The sequence below is a fragment of the Rhipicephalus sanguineus genome, unplaced genomic scaffold, assembly GCF_013339695.2.
Source record: "Rhipicephalus sanguineus isolate Rsan-2018 unplaced genomic scaffold, BIME_Rsan_1.4 Seq602, whole genome shotgun sequence".
In the NCBI taxonomy this organism is placed as follows: domain Eukaryota; kingdom Metazoa; phylum Arthropoda; class Arachnida; order Ixodida; family Ixodidae; genus Rhipicephalus; species Rhipicephalus sanguineus.
The window spans coordinates 125,046-147,502 of record NW_023615602.1 but is presented as its reverse complement, the minus strand read 5'-3'; the positions used below and the strand labels follow the sequence as shown (position 1 = coordinate 147,502).

Here is a 22,457-nt window from a genome sequence, read left to right as displayed (position 1 = left end):
GACTTAGATAGAGCCGTGAGTCTGAGTCCGAGTGAGTAATATTTGGTGAGTTTGAGTGAGTCCGGTTGAGAAAATTTCAGTGAGTATGAGTCCAGTAAGTCCAGTTGAGGAAAAGTTTGGTGAGTCTGAGTCCGAGTGATCTCTAAGGGCAAAAATATATTTCATGAGTGAGCCTGAGTGAGCTCCACAGTTTTGCCGACCTATGGGCCGAGTTCGGCTGTTGTTATTAAACAATGAATTCAGGTTCACGTTCATGTTTGTGGGTAGCTTATGTACTTACCTTTAAATACGAAGATATATATACCAGAATGACCTCTAACTTGCAGTATGTGCAGTAAGACGGACGCAAGACATAAGCCACTTTTCGTCAGAATGTGGGACTGTTGGGAGCCTGTTGCTTTTTTATATGCAGGAAGGAAGGTAAACCCTTGTAACAATCGCAAACATCATTGTCCTAAGACACTTTGCTAGAACTTATTATCAGTGTCCAGCGGCACATCAGTTGTATAATTCTAGAAGTGTATTCCTCCAAAAGTCGCATCAGGACATTTGGAGTAATGAGAAAGGATTGAAACCGTGTGGCGTACAAAAAAAAATCAATTCATCGCACAAAATTACAGGAGTGCAGGTTTGATCAAAACTTATTGAGAGAAAATAGCCTTGGGAGTAGATATGAAGGCCTTTGTGTTGTAGGGCTTGTCTTATCAAATGTGTTTCTGGTTGATGGAGTAGTTACTCTGTGTGCGCTGATAGACGTTTGTCTGGTTGTCGTGGTGCCTGAATTGGCCAGGTTCGTGGCCGGTGTGGTGCTGCGGGAGCGGCTGCCATCCTTCGAGCGCATGCTGTGGCGTGTGTGCCGCGGGAACGTGTTCCTCCGCCAGGCGGCCATCGAACCCCTCTGGAGGACCCCGTCACCGTGAGCTGAAAGCTCTTTGCACTTTTAATTTGCCTTTTATCCAGAGATCGATTCAGAGATTATGCTGTTTTGTGTTCCTTTGTCCTGTCTATTCCGCTGCACTCGAGTCTTCCACAACACTGTAGTAACAGCTTGCCTGTGACCGAATTTTTTAGAACAGAAAAAGAAGTATTAGGTAGTGAGTCGGTGTTTTAAGATTCCGAATGAACTCACAGAGAGCCAAACGTCTGCATAAGCTTTCGGTATGGCTGTTAGCTACCATGGGAATGATGATTAGTATGGAAGGATTTGACTGAACTTTAGCCTTCTGGCTCTGAGTAGTCTTGTAGATTCTAGAAATAAAAGCTGATGTTATATCACGATTTGTTTCTGTGAGAAATGTCTTTGATTAGCCTCTGATTGTTGCCGTAGGAGGGTTTTCAGAACCTTAAAACTAGTAAAAACTCATTTTAAAAATGCCCGTGGCAGGTATTATGGGTTTAGATATACCAATGCACTTACTGAAAAGTGTTCAGACATGTGTGAGAGAAAGAATTATTCAGCTGCCTTGAAGAAATGTTGTGTGACTAGCATGATGCCGTCGACCCAGAAAATTGCACATTTTAGCTAATGAAATGGTGCTGTACTGCAAAAAAAAATGACCATGTGCACTCCCCAAGCCAGTAGCAAACAACTGAACCAGATTCTCTGCGAGTATTTCGTTATGAAACTCGATGGAGTGCCCAATCAGGTAAGCTGCCAGTCTTAAAGGGACACTAAAGAGAAACAATGAATCAGTTTAGATCGAAATTATGCTCTGAGAACTCTAATGTCTTTAATTTCGCCATCATAGGTTTATTAGTAGAGGAGAAAATCAAGTTTCAATGTTTCATTTTTAAATTTCGCGCCGGAATCTCCCCGCGTGACGTCAGGATTTCAAAGTGCATTTGTCATGTTTTGGCACAATTTGCTCAACAAAATTACCCCAAACTTGGTAGTTAAGTCTATGGCCCCCTTAAAGGACAATGTACTTCATTATTGCCGATTAGGAACTACGTAGGCGCCGTCAAAACACGTGACGTCACGGTGAATAGTGCGGAAACTTCAAGGTAACGTCGCCACCCACATTTTGTTTTGTGCGTTGCTCGCTTACTAAGCGTCTTCTCGCAAATGTGATGTTTTTGGTATCGTGAAAGAGTGCTTTACTAATATGAGAAAAATCGTTTTGCTCTTTAGTGTCCCTTTAAAGTTGCGCAGAACATGCTGATGCAAAGTATGTGCTAGTGTGTTCATGTATTAACTCAAGCATGCTTTTACATTTGCTCCAGGTGACCAAGTGTACAAGACAGTCTTCATCATCTTCTTCCAAGGAGAGCAGCTGAAGACTCGAGTCAAGAAAATTTGTGAAGGGTATGAGATGACCAAACGTTGCCTTTCTGTGTCAGTGATAACATAAAATCTCATTAGATTGGGATAAGAGCTAAAAGCAGCTGCAAATTTCAATGAACGTATGCGGCTCCAGATATTAGTGCTGCTATTCACCAGCTTCCTGTAAATGCCTCCTATAATGGCTTCCTGTATAATGCCTGCAGTATCCTCTACATCATCATATTGGGCATGTATTCCGGAAGGATCTAAGGGAATTTCTACTGGTATGCAAGAGTAATGTTGCAACAGAACAATATTGTTACTGGGCTCAGTGTTCCAAGCACGTCATAGTTGCTTGGTAGTGCATGCATTTTGTTCTACATAAGTGCCTGTAGAAATTGAGTGAAAATAGCCACATTTGTAGTCCCGGTGACATAAAATCGGTGTCTATGGTCATTAGTTTTTCATTCTAGACTTTCTCATCAGCTATTCTCTTTCCTACATTTGTTCAATGGCCATGGAATTGTGCTGCTAAACATGACATCTCGTGGTGCAGGTTTCTTTCCCAGCTGAAGTACATATGGTAGACTCTCGTTAACGGAACCTGAGAGACCAGAAAAATGTGTTCCATTAACAGGGTTCCGTTTACTGAGAGATGCACAGGAGTGCACAATTCAAATAGGAAACCAATTGTATTAGAGGCAGTTGTTCCATTTAAGCAGAAGTTCCGTTTAAGAGGTTTCCGTTTACTGAGAGTCTACTGTATTTTTGACGGGGCAGAGTGCAAAAGCTACAATGTGGTTATTTTGTATGCACAGTAAACAGCCTTCCTTGGCTCCTGAACAAAATAAATCAGTCAGTCAATCATTGAAAGGAAACTGATCATTAAACTAATTATCAGCTAATTACTTTGTATTCGCTTCCATGACTCTTGCATTAACCTTGCAGGTTCCGTGCTACGCTTTATCCGTGCCCTGAGACCCCAGCAGACAGACGGGAGATGTCCATTGGCTTGATGACCCGCATTGAAGACCTCAGCACGGTATGCAAACACTAGCAAGGTGTATTAGTTAACTGCTAGTGTTAAACAAAAAACACAAGGATTCCTTCGTCATCGTTAATAGGCGGTACTTGACACGACTGCATTGCATGTTTTGGAGAGTCAAGCCATACATTCACCGATTTTCCTTACGGCTGTCGTAACAATGGCTTAAGGGGGGGATCAATCGTGAAAATAGCCAAAGAAAATCAATTTTTGGAAAACACTCATTTTGGCATCTGTGGTCTCTTATTTACGCATATCTAAACGATTGCGCTGAAAACGCACTCTAAGTGCCCGAAAAAATAATTTTGTAAGTGAGGTTGGTGAAAAAGAAGCCCAAAATCGCGCTAAACGGCGCAATTCACGGCGTCGTATCTCGTCCTTGCTGCCACCAGTGAAGCCAACCTAACTCAACATTTTATCCTTAGATTGACCCCTGAAAATACCCTCGATTGCACGAAAAATCCCTAGATTGACTTATTAATGTCGTCATTTAGGCTAATTCACCTTTAGAAAAGTTATAAGATAGTTCTTTCTGTGGCCCAATTCATCTAAATCTTATTAGAAGTAAAAGCCTCATATTAACAGCCACTGAAGGTGTTTTTTTCTGCATTTTCTATGGAGTAATTGCACATAAATGGCTTGCACATAGCACAAGTTGCTCCAGAGACAGACAAATCTGTCAAGTTCACTTTTCCCACTTATTGAAGGCATAGATGTGATCGTTTGGGCCAACGCAAGTCTGTAGCCCTTTTCTTATACTTGCAGCATGTGATGTGGCAGTCAATTCCTAATTTTCCACATTTGCAATCAGCGTCTGCAGTAGATATACAGGGGCCCTTTCTTTACTGGCTGATAGCCATCCTGTGTACTTTCGATCAACCCATATGACCAAATATTTTTGTCACTATTTTTGTTCTTATAAAAACGACGCGACAGAAAGACACACGAACAGTTTTTTCGTCTCTTTCACGCACTGTTTTCATAATAATTAATCTGTACCAACTCGCCCAATTGTCAGTCCTACTTTCGCTCTTTTTCTCTCAAAGTCTCTGTCCAGAAGTTACTAGACATGGAGACTGCACGCTGAAGGCACGTCGGGGAGCGGGAACTTGGCACGTTTTCACGTACAAGACAAAATTTCTCTTTGTGTCCAAAGCAGCAATCACTCAGGACGCTCATGATGATGCGTGCGTGCATACTAAACACTGAGGGGGTCCGCTCTATGTACGGCTGGTGCAGAAGCCTAGCTCCGGTCCCAGCCGCAAATAGTCGTACCGTGTCAACGTCCCCTTCCCGTAGCGCGCGTCATCGCAGCTACGACGGGTTCGGGCGAATAAGGCAACAGGCTAGAACAACAAACAACACTTTATTGCTACGCTAGCAATAACGCGTAAATGTCGCGTAGAGGGATAGTCCCTCTCGTAGAAAACAAAGGGTAACGCTTACACCTTCGGTCGATGATCGGCTGGCGGGTCTCGGTGCCATGAGGTGTTACTTCGCAGGTCAGCAGGGCACGAGAGACCGTTGCTCGTCTGCCCGGTTGTTTTATTCACCTCCCGTCTCCCTCCCCACCTCGAGGGTTGTTTCCCTCGCAGGGTGAGTTCCCTTTCCCGCGAGCCGGGATGCGAGGTTGACGCGAGGAGCGGCGGGAAAGAAGGGGTTGTCCGGAAAGGGCGACGGTGCTCCTCTCTTAGTGGTCCTTTGGCTACCGCCGTCAGTTCGCGATCGCACCAGCCTTAAGGAAAGGAAATGGGCGCGTGCTCTCCACAACACTTACGATGAAAATGTTTTATTTCCACCCAGTACTCGGCGTACAATAATCTTGCGTTACAGAACTGTGATCGCCTTCACTCTGCCCCGAACACCAAAGCTCTGTTACAAGAACAGCAAATAACGAAAAATTATCGTTTTTTTTTATAGCCTTTCTATTTGAAAAAGCGTGATTACAGTAGACTCTTGATAATTCAAACTCTCGGTTAATTCAAACAAATCCTAAATTTTTGGTTGGCCCACTATGTTTTCAATGTATTTTAAAGCTGCTTAATTCAACTGCCTCACTGCACAAGTTCGGTTAATTGAAACTTTTTGCTTGTTTATGTCTGGAAATATCTGCTGCATTTTGCTTCTAGCTGAACATTCACGTTTTTTGTACTAACAGGCGCAAATAAAGCTGATTGCCTGCCTACAAAACGGCCAAACTAGCCGAACCTCGCGCACCAATAATCTTGTGCTGACCGGGGAAAAAAACAACGCTACGGTCTGGCCTTGATCTATCGCATGCCAAACGTTTCTTAATTCACTTTCTCCGCAGTATGTCATGCGAGAAAGCATCCTAAGAACTGGAAGGGGCTAGCAACTGTCGTGGGACGCAACACATATCATTCCTTAATTACATACCTGTGCGTGCCTTGTATCATAATGAGTATACTAGTGTTATTGCTGATGTCTAAAAATTTTACTGGCAATCATGCAGAGCAGTCTATGATGTTGCTGCGGCACTGAGAAACAATAAACATCGCAGTGTTGGTGTGTTGCCCTGAGTCATATTTATGAGAACTTCTGATAATCCAAACTTCTGATACTTCAAAAAATCTTGAGGTCCCCTCAAGTTTGAATTATCAAGAGTCTACTGTACTCAGTATCGCCTTTCATTAGGCCATGTTACGTAATATTTTCAGATCCTTACAAAAATCCCTAGATTCAGTAAAAAGACGCCAAATCCCTGAGAGAGAAAATCCCTAGGGTTGGCATCACTGCCTGCCACCGAGCGCCGCCATCTTGGCTTCGTTTCAAGGCTCAAAGTTCCGCCTTTTCGTTCCCGCCCTTCTCGTTTATGATCACCGCATAGAAAAAGTGCAAAGAACAAAAAAAGTGGAGGGTGTTCTCACGAGCGCGCGACACCGTTGAGAGGCGCTTTTCTATTGGTTGTTGCCACAGCGACGGTCGCTGTGCTAAAGAGCGGAGTGCTCGCTGCTTGATCACTCCGCGGCTGTAAACACGTGAATCGCTGCTATTCGAAAGGTGACGCGCGTACGGGAGGCAAGGTGCAAGCCTCTTTAGTTTCGTACGGAGGAAACTGGGGACGGTATCGCGTGAATCGGGCGAGCCAGTGATTAGATTGGGGCGTACCAACTGGTTTGTCGGCACGTCATGTCATCCCTTGCTGGGACGATAATAAAGTGACAGGGATTAAGCCATAGCGCTTGATCATCAAAACGCTTGCTACTTATCAGACGACGCGTGAGTGCCGCTTTAACAGCTTTACTTCGGAGACAATCTGCCGATGCTTGCTCTCACGGCTGTGACCTGAACTTCGCGCGCACGCGTCCCCGGTCCCATTTCGATAAAACGGGCGTCTAATGTCCCCACTAGCGGAAGAGCATTCTCGTTTCACTTAGAAAAGTTAATAATGTGAGAAAATGCGTCTGCGGAACAGTTCGGTGCGAAGTTGCCGTCAGCTTTGGACTGCCGATAAAGCGTCGGCTATGCAAAACGGGTGCGGTTTATCGTACAAGAAAATAAATCTTTAGTCATTAGTAGTTGACAGGGGGATCACAAAGCTTCATCAAACTAACACACCACTATTTAGGCCGCCTGACGACACGTTCCGCGGCTGCAAAATTGGCGATACAGTTCCAACATGCCCAATGTTTACATGCAGTCTGGTGCACTTGCGTTCCAGGGGGCTGCGCAAAAGCGTATGCGGTAAATGATAGAGGGTAAAAATTACACCATTTCCCACTAAAGGGACCATGAGGCGATGCGAAGCCGGAGCACTTGCACGATCGCGTTCCGTTGGCGTTCTTTGGGCATGCTACCGACCTCGCGTCGTGGAACGCGAAGAGGAACGCTACGAGCGTCTTGTCTTCCCTCTAGCCTGGCTGTTAATTCTCACAGGGCGAGCGGGCAATGCGGTCGGCAGGCGTGCGAGAGGGGGCAGCATAGGAGAGGAGAGAGACGGGGAGGGGACGTGCGTGCGCTGGTGCTCATCGCGGTGTTGCGCAAGAGAATTTCGGCATGTCTAGCCGGCGTTTCAGAGGAAGAGTGGAAAGGGAGAGGGAAGTTGGAGAGGGGGAGGGGAGAGGGTATGCGCATGAGCAGTAAGGGTGGTCACGCCGCACACCACCACCACCACCGGATTGAACTCCGCCATAAGATACTTCGCATCTAATAAGCTTCCTAAATCGGGTCCCATTAAGAAGTAGAGGCCCAAAAGATTGCCTCCTGGCAAGGACGCCAATTATTACTGTCCTGGCACACTTTAGCATAGGGTCAACTGCAACCAAAACTTTATTGTCCATTTTCTCAAGAGCATTTGTGCCTGCCACTTGGCTTGTGGAAAACATAGCACAACTATGGCTGGACCGATTTTTATGCTGTTTGTTTTATTGTAATCCATAGACTGTGCTGTACTTCAACACAGTCGTGGAATTTTTGTTTATAATGCTTTCATTATTTTCTTATTTCATAACTACTGCATGGCACGATTACCTGAGACACAGGTACTTGCATCTAATGTTCAACAGAAAATTATTAGGGCTGTAAAAAAATATCTAAAACTGTATTTAAGTACAAACAGTATGTGAACAAAGATACAAAGTAGTTCCAGCCTCATAGCATGTTTAGTCACTGTGCCAGGCTTTCCATGAGCAAGGAACATGTGAATTTTATTAAATGAAAACTAGTAAAGACATCTTTATGAGAATTAATATTTGTCTTTTATGATGATTTGTGGTGTGTGTACCAAATTTCATCAACCTAGGCCAAGAAACTAAAAAGTTACAAACGATCCCCGCATCCCCCCTTTAATGCTGTCATTCCTGTACTTTTGACATGATGCTTTTAAAGCAGCAGAATTGCACTTTTGTTATGAATTAGTGTTACATATTACTGGAATAACCTTGGCAAAGCTGTGGGGTAGGTACCTGCATAGTTTCTTAGCAGCCTTGAAACAAACCTGAACACTATGCGTACAGCTGTCAGTATTGCATACGGCTGGGCACACCACCTCCAAAATGTTAGGGGCCACCTTATCTTGGAGGTCATGCCAAAGAGTCCGGCATCTTTCTGAGCCAGCAGTAATGGCAGCACTTTTATTTTTTTTCACCATCAAAAACTGATTTTGCCCACCTTTTTGCTCGTATTTCAGATGATAAATTTTGCACGAAGTCCCTGCAGTATCTTAAACTAGGTTCCTTTAAAGCAATTTTGAAAAATTAGCGGTGTGCCTTCAACAAAGTGTTCATGTAGGTTAAAAGGAATTAGTGACGTGGGTTGCGTTCTAATCAATGTGACTTAATAGTAAAGCTAAACAAGTATAGAAATGTCATCAAACGGTGGCACTGGGTGTCCGAATAAGGGGAAGACTGTGACCACAATCATCATCATCGTCCTCCAGGATCTATATATTTTTTCAATTAAAGTACTGAACTGAAAATCGCTCCTTGCTACGTATTGCAATTAAAACATTTGTTTGCTTTTAGATTGCATTTGTCTGTTCATTGTAACAATATTTTTACGTACAGATTGCATCTGCAGTCATGTCCTTTAGCAAACGGATTAGACTTCTTTCTAAATAGCTTGTCCCCACTTTTGGTCTTGTAGGTTCTGGGCCAAACGCAGGACCACCGTCACAGAGTGCTAGCTGCTGCAGCCAAGAACATCAAGAACTGGTTTGTGAAGGTCCGCAAGATCAAGGCCATCTACCATGCCCTGAACCTGTTCAACTTGGACGTGACTCAGAAATGCCTCATTGCCGAGTGCTGGTGTGCCGTCTCTGACCTTGAGAAAATCCAGATAGCCTTGCACCGAGGCACGGTCAGTGCACCTTGTCGCTGTAATAAAAATGTCTTGCAAGCCCTGTGTGCCACTGAAAAAAGACCCAAGTTACCAGGGGCTCTTGAAATAATGCAGAGGAAAGGATCATTGCACTCTTATAGCCTTGGGTCTGCCATTTGGAAACAGCTTTTCTCTTTAGGAGCTGTTGGTCCTGTAACCGTTTTCTTAGTGCTGAAAATGCCATGAACATGTGGAAAATCCCTAGATTGCTTGTTTGCAGGTCAAGAGCTTTGCATAATAATATTTCGTAATAATTTTTTAAAAGGTATAAGGAAACTCTGACATTGTGGCTGGCACCAAAGCAATCTTTTTCCTGCACATTCCTGAGCATAACCTCCCTAGTGAACGGATGGTCAGAAAACGCCGCCGATTGGTAGTTGAGGCTCCTCGGAACACGCGAGCCAAACATTATAGCGCAGCACGCGGGCTGGGATTTACAATTAATTTTCAAAGTCGGCTAGAAATCGTTCCCTCTTCTTTCTACAAATGATGCCATATACCCAAATGACCGCGCAATATACCCAAGCTCACGGCCATTGGCTGATTTGAACATCGTGAGCTGCACAGTTACCGAGGCCACCACATGCACGTGCACGTGCACTTGTGATCACACTGAAAATAAGCTGCGCTTCGAGTAAAAAAATGCAAAAAATACTCAAGGTCATGACGCACGCGCAGCGTGACTTCTTTCCCCCATGCCATCCCTCCCTGCTTACCTTCCAGCGCGCTTGTCAGACGCAGAAGAGACAAAGCATTGCAGTGTGCTGCAAATCTCTAACTCCGCTTCAACTTCAGGGATTCTAAAAAAATCACAGCATATCCACAGGGTGAATGATGAAGAGTCGGATGAAGCTCCGGAGGAAATCATTGGTAAACCGTGAAACTCTTCCATGAAATTCGCCTAGTACATCATATAAAGAGTGTGAAACACCGGGGTGAGGTTATTATCGAACCAAAGTCGATCACACACGTCGCAACTGTGGCCAAACGAATGAGTGAGAAATTCCCGCTCGAACCGCGCGTCGGCTCCTTGAATCTGAGACCGCTGGCGCCGCTTCCCGCGCACGAGCACCATCAAGGTCTGCCAGGCACCGCCACTGCGAGAAATTCCCGCTCGAACCGCACGTCGGCTCCTTGAATGTGAGACTGCTGGCGCCGCTTCCTGCGCACGAGCACCATCAAGGTCTGCCAGGCGCCGCACTCGCTTCGCCGCCACTTCTCGGGCTTGCACCGCGGGATCCTGGCGACGAGCACGAGCCGCTGGGCCCTCCGCACCCGCCGCTCTGCTTCGTCCATGCCCCACCAACGATCCGACACGTACGGTGACGATCCAGGAGTGAGAGAGGCACTCGTTCCCCGCAAGCCAGGCACAGCCCGCGCAGCAGCCGATCGGAGAGTAGCGGCACTTCCACCGCCATCTAGTGGCGATTCACACAAGCGCACTATTGCACACATTTCTATTGGAATAACACAGATTGTGTACAGCGCCATCTAGAATATCATCAGTCAAGTGCAGTTTGTATGTACTTCTATGAGACAGCGCCATCTATTATACTGTTCGGGAGATACTGCCGGTTACGCCTGACATGGGACAAGGTTAGACTAAGAGGAGCTACGCCCCTAAAAATTTGCGGCGGTCAATTCGTGAGGCAATAAACTCCTTTAATGAAGCCATTCGATGGTAACTTGAAAAAATGTTGCAGGGCCCCTTTATTAATGATTGAGCTGCCACACGCTCACTTTTATGTGGTGTGCTCAACGGTACGTTGCACAGAGGGCTCTACTTCATCCTCCTACCTGAATACACAAGTTCTCTGGACGGCCTGTGTGGTTGAGTGTGTGTTCATTCTGGAGATACAACCTGAAGACATTTATCTCACACGGTGGCTGTTATGACAGGTTAAATTGTTCGATGACAAATGATATACAGGGTGTCACAACTATCATGCAGCACGATTTAAAGAAAGAGGAACGGCGTTACGCGAACCAAACCCACTGCACATTGTTCCTAGCACACTGGAGTAGCCACTGCTACTTTTGTCGTCAATGAGGTTTGATTAATTAGTCATAATTATATTTGTAACTCGACAAGTACTCACCTAATTGTCAAAATGTCAATTAGGCGTATGTAGGCATGTTCAAATGGCATCTAACTGCGCTACTTTCAACAACGTGCTAATTGCGCGCTCATTTTTTACGGTTGATCAAGAAAGCCCGTGAAATATGAAAAGTGACACGTACTAGACTGTTGCGCTCGTCGGGAACCATCGCCCTCAAACAGGCTCCCATGAGGTAGACAGTATCAAGGGAAAAATGCAGAAAGAAAAAGAGATGCATCGCCCTATCTGCCACTCCCCGGCCTAAGAAATGCACCGCTTGGTTTTACAGAGTCAGGCCGTAGTCAGAACACCTGCTGCATTATCGGTGAGAACAGTCGGCCGTGAGATATGGATAATGATTGTGGCGCACTATCGATCGGAATGAATCCCAGCGAAATTGCACGCATATCGTTGGTGCCCGACCTGTACCCTTGCCAAAATGCGAAACGCTGTTTCTCGCAACGGACAACAGCCAAAGCGGTTGTTTGCAGTAAGCTTATTTGAGGGCGCTGGCTTCCTTTGTGGGTGGGAGCAGGGTCACGTGTTATTTTTCATATCGCGGGCTTTCTTTATTAGCTGGAAAAAATGAGCACGTAATTAATACGTTGTTAAAAATTGCACAGTTAGATGTCCTTTGAACATGCCTACATACGCCTCATTGACGTTTTGACAATTAGGTGAGTACTTGTCGAGTTACAAATATAGATATGACTAATTAATTAAATCTCATTAACGAAAAAAATAGCAGTGGCTACTCCAGTGTACTAGGAACAATATGCAGCAGGTTCGCTTCACGTAACGCTGTTCTTTTTCTAAATCGTGCTGCGTGATAGCTGGGACACCCTGTATACATGGAAGGACAACAAAATTTACGCTCGGGAAGGCTTGTTTTTAGGACTGCTTGAGTTGGGTTCATTAGAGCAGAAATTGTTAATGACATCCTTTAATGCATCTGTGAAATTGGCCTACAATAAACAGTTACCGTGAACTCAAGCCAGTGCTCATTGCATGGTCTGTTTGATTGTACCAGTGTAAGGCCAGACATGACAACAATAAATGGTGCTAATGTAAAACATAACTGGTGACTTGAATTGCCTTAGTTAAAACCTGGTAGTATGGCTTCATTGGTTTCTGTGAGAGCCAGATGTTTCGAGAACGTTTAGGCCATTCATGTGTCCTATCACACACTTGGTACAAGTTTGCCATATTCCTCCAGGATCGTGGTGGCAACACAGTGCCGTCCATCCTGAACCGCATGGAGACCACGGAGACCCCACCCACCTACAACCGGACCAACCGCTTCACTGTGGGATTCCAGAACATTGTTGATGCCTATGCTGTGCCAAGTTACAGGGAGGTGAACCCAGGTGAGCACAGTGGGGGTAGTTTGTTTACCTTATGATTGGCTGCTGGGCCTTTCTATTAGGCAGTTTGTCATGTTAGGCTGTACATAGGTACCAGCTATTCGGCACAGGTTCATGTTGTCAAAGTGAACTTAAGAAGGAACTGGTTCTAAATGCAAAAGGGCTGAAAGCAGAGCCGTGTGTTAGTGTAAATTCGGAACATATGATGTGTAGAACAGGAGCTTTCACGAGTGTCTGTACTGTTTATTGATAGTGTTGTTAGACTACAAGTTGAATCATGAGCTCCATTTTCTTGTGTTTGCATTGCCCTCAACCTTGTCTCGAGGCATTTATTTAAACCAAGACATTTATTTTAAAAAAACCAAGCTTCACCGACTTTCCTGCATCCTTGTTTTTGTAGTTCCTGTTTGCAATGTCTGTTATGACTGTTATAATTTGGTCATTGGCTGTGCGTTTTTCATTTTATGTTTTCTCGCTTAGAGCAAATTTTTTTTCCTGAATCTTGACCAAAATGTGCTGGCATGCACTCAAGCTTTGGAGTACTGCTCATAATCTTCACCTACATATTTTTGAAATAACTCTTTGCACATGCATCGGGAACACTTTAGCTGTATCATTATAGGGAAGCAGGAGGAAGCTTTTTGTGCAAGTGTTTTTAGCTGATGTCTGTTCCTCTAACTTGCTGCAGCCCCGTTCACCATCATCACGTTTCCATTCCTCTTTGCTGTGATGTTTGGAGATGCTGGCCACGGTACCCTGATGTTCCTGTTTGCACTGTGGATGGTTCTCAAGGAGAAAGCCCTGCAGGCTAAAAAATCTGATAACGAGGTTGGTGTGTATGTATTTCTTTTAAAGGGCCAGTAAACAGGCGCTGACTGTTTTTACGCCTCCGAAACAAGCTTGCCAATTCGTGCAGAAAGCCACGGCGATTACATTTTGTGAATATCACAGCGCTGTGTGCCGTGCAGACGCCCCATTTCAAAAAACAATTTCCGTGCCCCTCTCCAGCGCCTGCTCAGTCGTCTTCACCCGCAAAGTGACGTGCTACATAACACTTTAGTGGGTGACAGAGTCGATGCTACGTAAAGTTGCCCATGGGCAACTTTACCGCGCTTTACAGTCACCGCGCTTTACAGGCAGCGCCATCTCTGGCAGAAAAATAGAAACTGGGAGCATACAACGTGTGTTCTTCATTCTCGCCACCACGCTGCAGCTCGCTTTCGTGCACGTGCAGAGCTCTCGCAGTACACTCGCGTCGCCTTACAATGCACCACCTGTGGTGCAGCTTCAAAAAGATCTCCGAGCTGGACAGGCACTTCCGAAAAGCGAACGTGATAAAAGGAGAAAGGCTCGTCAATCACGTTTACATTGTAGAGCAGACGATTTACATTGTAAGCAGCCTTCCCGATGTATAAATTGCAGGCGCCATACTTCTGACAATGTGCCGAGTTCAATTCAACCACCTGCGCAATGCTAACCGAGGTATAACGTGAGTGTGAACGTTCAACAACAACAGGTAGGTCTCACGAACACGGGGAATCACCCACACCTACAACCTACAATCATAAGTGGACCTACAACCGTAAATGGACTTTCACAATGCGAGAAGACAGCGAGTAATCCTTACGGTAGTCCAAGGGCGTCCGCAGAACTTTTTGCAGGGGGGGTGCATCCGCAGGGGGGGAGGGAATCATCTAGCACTGGCTGCCTTTCTTTCATTGCCGTGACATGACAGGTAGATTAGTCGATAGTTTGTAACGCACGAAATTGAATGGCAGTCCTGAAGGTCGGGACCTGAGTGTGCTGATCAAGCTGTATAGCTTATTGCTATTGCATAGAAAAATATCCGAAATTCCAAGGGGGGGCAGCTGCCCCCCCTTGCTCACCCTCCGGATGCCCATGCTGTAGTCATTGCGTGCATGCGCCGCGTTGCGTACTGATTCAGGTAGTCGAAACTAAGGAAAGCGATGAACTGAGACAGCCAAAACAGAAAGCGAGACAGCGCTGTCAGCTAGGGCATACTTGATTCTCCTTACTGCGGTGATCTTTAGGTGATCCACGCCTGTCACCCTCATTTCTCGTGCGACATGCCCGGGAACCAATACAGTTTCACGCGTGAATCGCGTGCCTAGGTGTTGTCTGCACTGTTGTGGCAGCCCACGACACAGCAATACTTCGGACCTCGGTTCCGCTTCCGTGGGGTTGCTTCCGCCATCATGGATATGCGCAGCTTTGCACAGCAAGCCTCTCGGTTCAGCGTGCCAAGCTGATGGTACCCCAGTTACCCGCACCGCCAGAAAAACACATGTGCGTGTGTGCTACCGCTGCCATAAAAGAGGCTTAGTCTGCTGCACCTGCCTCCGTTAGCTCCAGCGCTTGCCGCCAGAGCCAAAGCGCGGCGCTGTCATCGCGCCGTAAACTTGAGCTTGGGTTTCCTATACCCTGCAACTTCCTTATTACAGCACCTATTCAAAATTCTTGTGGCAGCATGTTCACATCGTATAAGTGCGCAGTTATCGCTTCATCACAAATTTTGGACTGCGGGGTTGTTTACTGGCCCTTTAAACAAACTCTGGGGCGGTATTGACGACATGTGCAGCTTAATATTTCCTCGTCAATCCTACTTTATCTAGCAATCTGCATACTCCGCATTTTCACTGCTAAGCCTGGCGCGATACCGAATCTGGATGGTTTGCCGATGGTAGCTCGCTTGATGACATCATTGAATGTCATTGTATTTGTAAAATAATTTATTATGCTAGTTTATTTAATAAACCATGTACAATACTACATATTAAGCGAAATTGTCATTTTATTGTCAACCGAAAGAAATGATTTGGTACTTGTTCTTTCTTGAAATGAGACGCTTCTTAAATGAAGTGACCCTCAAAGGGTTGAAAGAGGATGAGTGACATGACAGACTTGCTATAAACAACAGGGATGAGTTGCAGGTCATGTTTTGTGGTCAGATTAGATGAGGCAAAATGAAGGAGCTTTGCTGTTTATGTACACTGTGCAAGAGCAGTGTCAGATATTATGTCTCCTACGGCAGATAACAGAATTTTTTCTTATCAACTAGACTATTGGACTACTTAGAGGCAGGCACTACTTGCAAGGCAGATTGCAGAGTGATTTTAGGTATTCAACATATTGCCATTAAGATGTCTTGTAATTAACCACTCCAGAGCATGATTTATGATTTTTAATTGCAGAATTGAAGCCCAGCAGTAATAATAATAGTAAAATAAGTCCAGCAGAAATCCTGTGCCCATTGCCAGTTTAGAAAATATGTACCTGCAGTCTATGGCTAAACGCGTTGATGTTCCAGGTAGAAATTACTAGTGCTTTGTAAGTTAACTTCGTTGCTAGGCATTGATCTTTGGTTGCTTGCTGTATGCTGAACTTGAACAGATCTGGAACACATCTTTGGTGGCCGCTACATCATCCTGCTTATGGGAGCCTTCAGCATCTACACAGGCGTCCTCTACAACGACACCTTCTCAAAATCCTTCAACATCTTTGGCTCATCCTGGTTTGTTCCAAAGAAGTGCGTGGCGATTTTTTTTCTTTCCCTTATTCTGGCATGATATGCTTGTGCACGAATTGCCCAAGCTTTACAATTGTTTAGTGCATCGTACAACCATATGAAACAACAGATAACGAAGCCGGGGAAAGCATAGGGGTGTTATGTGTAATACAGTAGAACCCCGCTGATACGTTTTTGAAGGGACCGTAGGAAATAAACGTAAGAGACGGGAAACGTAAGAGCCGAAAAACAGGAAAAACGGCAAAATATTTAGTGGTACAGAATTTTATTTCAATTCTTACGAGCAGCACGAAAATTGGCGCGCTCAGCCGCGATCTAGTCGATGGATAGAAACGCGGAGCTTAGGACGGCCTCATCCACAGAAATGTAATCAACGTATGTGATTTTTTTAACACCAACAGCTGTAGGCATGAAAGAACTAAGCACACGCAATCACGACCGGCGCGGCGAGTCCGACCGCGAACCGCACGCACGACCGTGCGAGCTCCAACCAGCTCGAACTCCTCCCACTCTCCGACAAATAACGATGATGATGAGTCTACGCCGACGCGATGGCAGAAGTGAATGCCAATCTCGAAGGCCTTGCTTTCGCAAGCAATTACGTCATACACGCCATGTTTGTGCAATACAAATCTCAAAGGCTATGCTTTTGTCAATAGTAAATGCCAATCTCGAAGGCCATGCTTTTGTTTGCATCAATTGAAAGATTCTGTTGCTTGCGCCTCTCATGCGGCTAATATTACGGTCAAACGAGGCCAAGCTGCGTGAAAATGCACCATGGCGGCTCTCTTTGGTAGTCACTCGGTCGGCTCCGAGCGCACTTCGCGACGTATCATACGGGAACGGTCCGACAGTTACGACGTAACAGCGGGGTTCCCAATACATTGTATCCTATGGGAGCTATGCCGGGACCGGGGAAAACGACGTAACAGCCGGGAAAACGCAGCAGTGAGGAACGTAACAGCGGGGTTCTACTGTATTTATGAAAACAGAGAATTGAAAGCAGAAGAAAAAATTAGTCGCCTATCTGCGTGCTTCGCTGCAAATGTCGTCGAAAGACGATAGTCTTCTGCCGGCCGTACTACATCTGGTCTCACCCACAGCCACCCGTGATGCTGTTCCCAGGGCCACTGCCAGGTGGCAGCACCATATCGTCGGCAGAGGGCTTTTTCTTGCATAAAGTCGCATTTTCAGCACAGCCTAAGAAACACTAGGGTCTTTAGAATTACATATCTATGTATTTTCTAGTAAAGGAACACACCACCTAATACTTACATATTGATGTTGCGCCTCAGATATGCGTAATATTTGCTTTTTGATCGACAATGTTCACAACTATGAATGCAGCTGCCAGTTCAAGATGGCTGGGCGTTCAGCAAGTGCTTAAACTTGGCCGGGTGGCTGAATCGTGTGACACAGACAGACAGACCAAAATTTCTGTGTTCAAGTATCCCAAGAAAGACTATAGTCTTTAAAAAGACTTGCCGCTGGGCAGGATCTAACCCACAACCTTTGCATTGCCTGTGCAATGCTCTACCAACTGAGCTACGGCGATGATCATTCCCCTGCCTGTTTGGGAATGTTAGCCAGTGCCACTTGTAGCCGTGACTGCAAACAGGGAGCCTTTCTGTGTACACAAATGTATCTGCCCCATCTGTGAAATCGAGTGTGGAGTGTGTATGTGCAAAGCATGCTGTCTAGAGGCAAAGCGGAGAAGGAGAAAGAAGTCTGAGGAGGCCCAGGTAGGTGGAGAAAAAATTGGCGATGATCCTGAGCATTTCCTTTCACAATGCTAGGGTCGAGGGGTAGTGGTAGTGGTTCGGCCACTTTGTCAGCCCTGCTACCAGCAAAAATCAGTGCAACCTTTCACTCCGTGAACTCTGGCAACGTGCAAGGGAACAAGTGCCGACACAAGTGCCAGAAAAGCTCAACAGAGAGGTGACTCTTCAGGAAGTGGAAAGATGGCTCTTATCTTCTGCAAAGTCAACAGAGCTCTGCCTACCCGGACTTTCTCCCTCTACTTGTGTGGTAATAGCAGGGCTGGCCGACATCGCGTCTGCATTGTGGTGTTGCATTACAGTAACAGGGGCTCAATGCTCTGCGTGCGCATAGTTTCCATCAGTGGGTTCACACGGGTTCACATGCTGGAGCAAGAGCTTCTCTAGGCTGATGTAACAACCTTCAACGTTCACACTGCCTTCCAAGGCTTGTTTCAGAAAGGTCAGGTCCCATCTTTCTCAACCTCTAATGGATAGGTGCATGTGCCAAAGCCACCTCACTTGCCCAAGCTCAAGTCGGTTACAGAGCAGCTGATATTCCCCTGGATGCCGTTTATGCGCCTTCTCTCATGCCTCTGGTCAATAAATATTGAGCTAGCATATAAACGCTTGTGCTTTGAAGTATGTGTGAGTACACGTGCATAAACGTGACCTGACATAAGGCTGATTAGTATACTGAAGTTGAGTAGATAGGACCACAGTTCAGCAAAAAATGTGGAGCTCACTCAGGCTCACTCATAAATACACTTTGTACTTAGGGCTCACCAGGACTCGGACTCACTACATACTCACGGCTCGGTCTGAGTCTGAGCGAGTCGGCTCATGAGTAAGTTTGCCGACCGATGTGCAGATCAGCATGACAGAACCACTGGCCCATTGTATAATCAAGGCCACCTATTTTCTGGCAAATCCATTTATTCAGACTCCCAATTATTCATGTTTTAGGTGGCTTGTACAGAGTTCAAATTATGGGTATTGCAACTCGCTGGGAAATGAAGACAGTGCACTGTCATCTAGAAGAAACAATATGAAAACTTTCCGTGTGCTAAACATCTTCAGTTATGGTATAATAATTTGGGCATAGGGCTTCCCATTTGGCAGCAAAGCACTCGCAGCATGCTGAATGCCTATTTATTTTTTTATCCTGTCTTCAGGGTGGATTATAACGAGAATGAACAGCTGGACCCAGTGGACAACTACATGGGATCGCCTTACCCTTTTGGCGTGGATCCTGTAAGCCTCATTACAGTGCCTTTGCAGCTGTTTAATTGCCCGTTTTTGCAGCACGTAATTTCTGTCGGCAGGTGTGGCAGCTGGCTACCAACAAGATTCCTTTCACAAACTCCTACAAGATGAAGATGTCCATTGTGCTGGGTGTGTCGCAGATGCTTTTCGGAGTTTTCCTCAGCCTCTGGAACCACAGGTGAGGGCATTGCTGGCTTGTTTTAATTCCGGAACTTGTGTTTTCTTTTGTTTCCTTTAGGTCTGTGTTTACTTCTCCCTAATGAACCTTGCACAATGCTCAGCTGAATGTAAGAAAATGAAATTGTGGAGCTTGGCCACCACAACCAAAACTTAGAGAAGTTGTGTTGAAGATAAAGTGAATGTCGATTGTCATCTCTTATTGCATTTCACATGCCATCACTAGTTATTACCATTCCTGTATGTCTGCTTTGCTTTGTGACATTTTTCACATACTGTTACACACTTTGGTAGGGATGGGTGAATATTCGGGCATTTCGAATATTCGAACGAATATTACAGTATTCGAATTCGCTTCGATACGAATTTAGATTATTCGAAATTTCAAAGTATTTGAAATGAACGAATATACAGGGTGTCCCAGCTACCACGCAACACGATTTAAAAAAAGAGGAACGGCGTTACGCGAAGCAAACGTACTGCATATTGCTCCTAGTACACTGAAGTAGCCACTGCTATTTTTTTCGTTAATGAGGTTTAATTAATTAGTCATAACAGTATTTGTAACTCGACAAGTACTCACCTAATTGTCAAAATGTCAATGAGGCGTATGTAGGCATGTTCAAAGGACATCTAACTGCACAATTTTTAACAATGTACTAATTACGTGCTCGTTTTTTCCGGCTGATAAAGAAAGCCCGCGAAATATGAAAAATAACACGTGACTACGCTCCCACCCGCAAAGGAAACCAGCGCCCTTAAATAAGCTTACTCCAAACAACCGCTTTGCCTGTTGTCCGTAGCGAGAGACAGCGTTCCGCATTTTGGCAAGGGTACAGGTCGGGCGCCAACGATATGCGTGCAATTTCGCTGGGATTCATTCCGATCGATAGTACGCCACAATCATTATCCATATCTCACGGCCGACTGTTCTCACTGATAATGCAGCAGGTGTTCTGATTATGGCCTGACTCTGTAAAACCAAGCGGTGCATTTCTTAGGCCGGGGAGTGGCAAATAGGGCGATGCATTTTTTTTTTATTTCTGCATTTTTTCCTTGATACTGTCTACCTCATGGGAGCCTGTTTGGGCGATGGTTCCCGACGTGCGCAACAGTCTAGTCACGTGTCACTTCTCATATTTCACGGGCTTTCTTGATCAACCGGAAAAAATGAGCACGCAATTAGCACGTTGTTGAAAGTAGCGCAGTTAGATGCCATTTGAACATGCCTACATACGCCTAATTGATATTGTGACAATTAGGTGAGTACTTCTCGAGTTACAAATATAATTATGACTAATTAATTAAATCTCATTATCGAAAAAAATAGGAGTGGCTACTCCAGTATACTAGGAACCATATGCAGTATGTTTGCTTCGCGTAACGCCGTCTCTCTTTTTAAAATCGTGCTGCGTGATAGCTGGGACATCCTGTATATGTATACATTTGACCGCACATAACCCCCTGTAAAGGTGGTTTCACTGCAGCGTCTGGTTGCTGTGCCGTGAGGCAACCCATCCAGGGGAAATCTGCACTGCCGCGAAGCCACGCTTCAAGGCTAAATGTACATATCTTTTTAAGTTTAAAAGCGTGCTATATGGGCTTATATGCGCTAAGTATAGTCATTTTTAAATTGTAACGTATTGCACCACTTATAAGTTGCACCCTACTGCTATTCAAATCGTGATACTATTCAAGGCTGCTTCCACTTCATTTCAAACCAAAAAAGTGACATTCACTCATACCTAGTTCCAATCCTTAAAAATTGGGCAAGGGTAAAAATTGTGCAAGGGTAATGACAGAAATGCTCATTTTTCTTAATAATATGCTGTAAATACTATTAGAACTATTCGATTCGAAATTATTTGACCAAATCACTATTCGCTTCGGATTCGCTTCGAACCTCAAATTCACTATGCGCCCATCCCTACACTTTGGTAATAATTATTTTGCTATTATGTTATCCTGTGCATGCAGAGGGTTAAATGTCCTAATCCCATTTGTGGTGATGGGCAGAAAGGTGACATTTCTGTTTGATTATTCGTGCCCTCAGATTTAGGTGTACGTTAAAGAACGCCCATTGATCAAAAACATTCTGGAGTCCCCCACTAGAGCATATCATATCATGCTTTTGAAATGTATAGCGCCAGAATTCGTAATTTTTTTCTGTGTGACTAGTTTTGTGCCTGGTGAACAACTCCCAATAATGTATCTAGAGCCTGCGCTATGAAGTAGTTGCAGGTTATCTGGCTGCACCTGTTGGACTTACAGTTGTATCGTTTATGTGGCTGGATAAATGTCTTCCTCTCTAGGAACAAGTTCTCTTTTGTTGCAACAAAGCTAAATGTTCCGTTTCCGTCACCCAGGTTCTTCCGCAACATGTCCAACATATGGTGTGAGTTCGTGCCTCAGCTGCTGTTTCTGTGCTCCATCTTTGGCTACCTGGTGATCATTATCTTTGCCAAGTGGACCATCAACTTTGGAAAGGACACGTTCTGTGCGCCCAGCCTCTTGATCGCACTCATCAACATGTTCCTCTTCACCTACCCAACCGAGCCTTGCTACCAGGCACAGTTCTACAACGGACAGGTGAGGCTTAACCTAATTTTTTTCATGCTTTTCTATGCGCAGGCTCTTCTTTTTTCCTTTAATTTAGACATTCATTTTGCTCTAGGCCCGTGCATTAGTGGCAAATGTGTATCTGCTCAGAAATAGAAAACTGAACAGGTTTATAAGTATACATGGTAGAATGATAGTGGTATGCAAGTGAGGACTTAAAGGGATACTGAACAAAATTTTCGCCGCCGAGATAAATGGCCCAATTGAAAGATTGGGTGCTGAAATTTGTTGAAACAACCTTCATTTCAGCCAGAGACTAGCAGAAAATAATGAATTTAATGCATTTTTCGCAAATTGGCGCGTCTAGTGGCCGCGCCGCGAACTAGAGAGGAAGTGACACGAAACTCGGCGGATACTGACTCGCCAATCGTGCTCGCTGCAAAATCGCTTACCAATCGACATCGCAAGCCGCCACCCGCTGCCGCGCGTAAAGGCAGTAAAGGCCGGGAACGTGTTCTTGAGAGGAGAGGTGGAGAAAGGGA

The 22,457-nt window shown here is 45.2% G+C and overlaps 1 pseudogene; it reads left to right on the top strand.

Moving 5' to 3' along the window:
* Positions 1-22,457, top strand: part of LOC119377888 (V-type proton ATPase 116 kDa subunit a 1-like) — a 47,860-nt pseudogene that overhangs the window by 15,181 nt on the left and 10,222 nt on the right.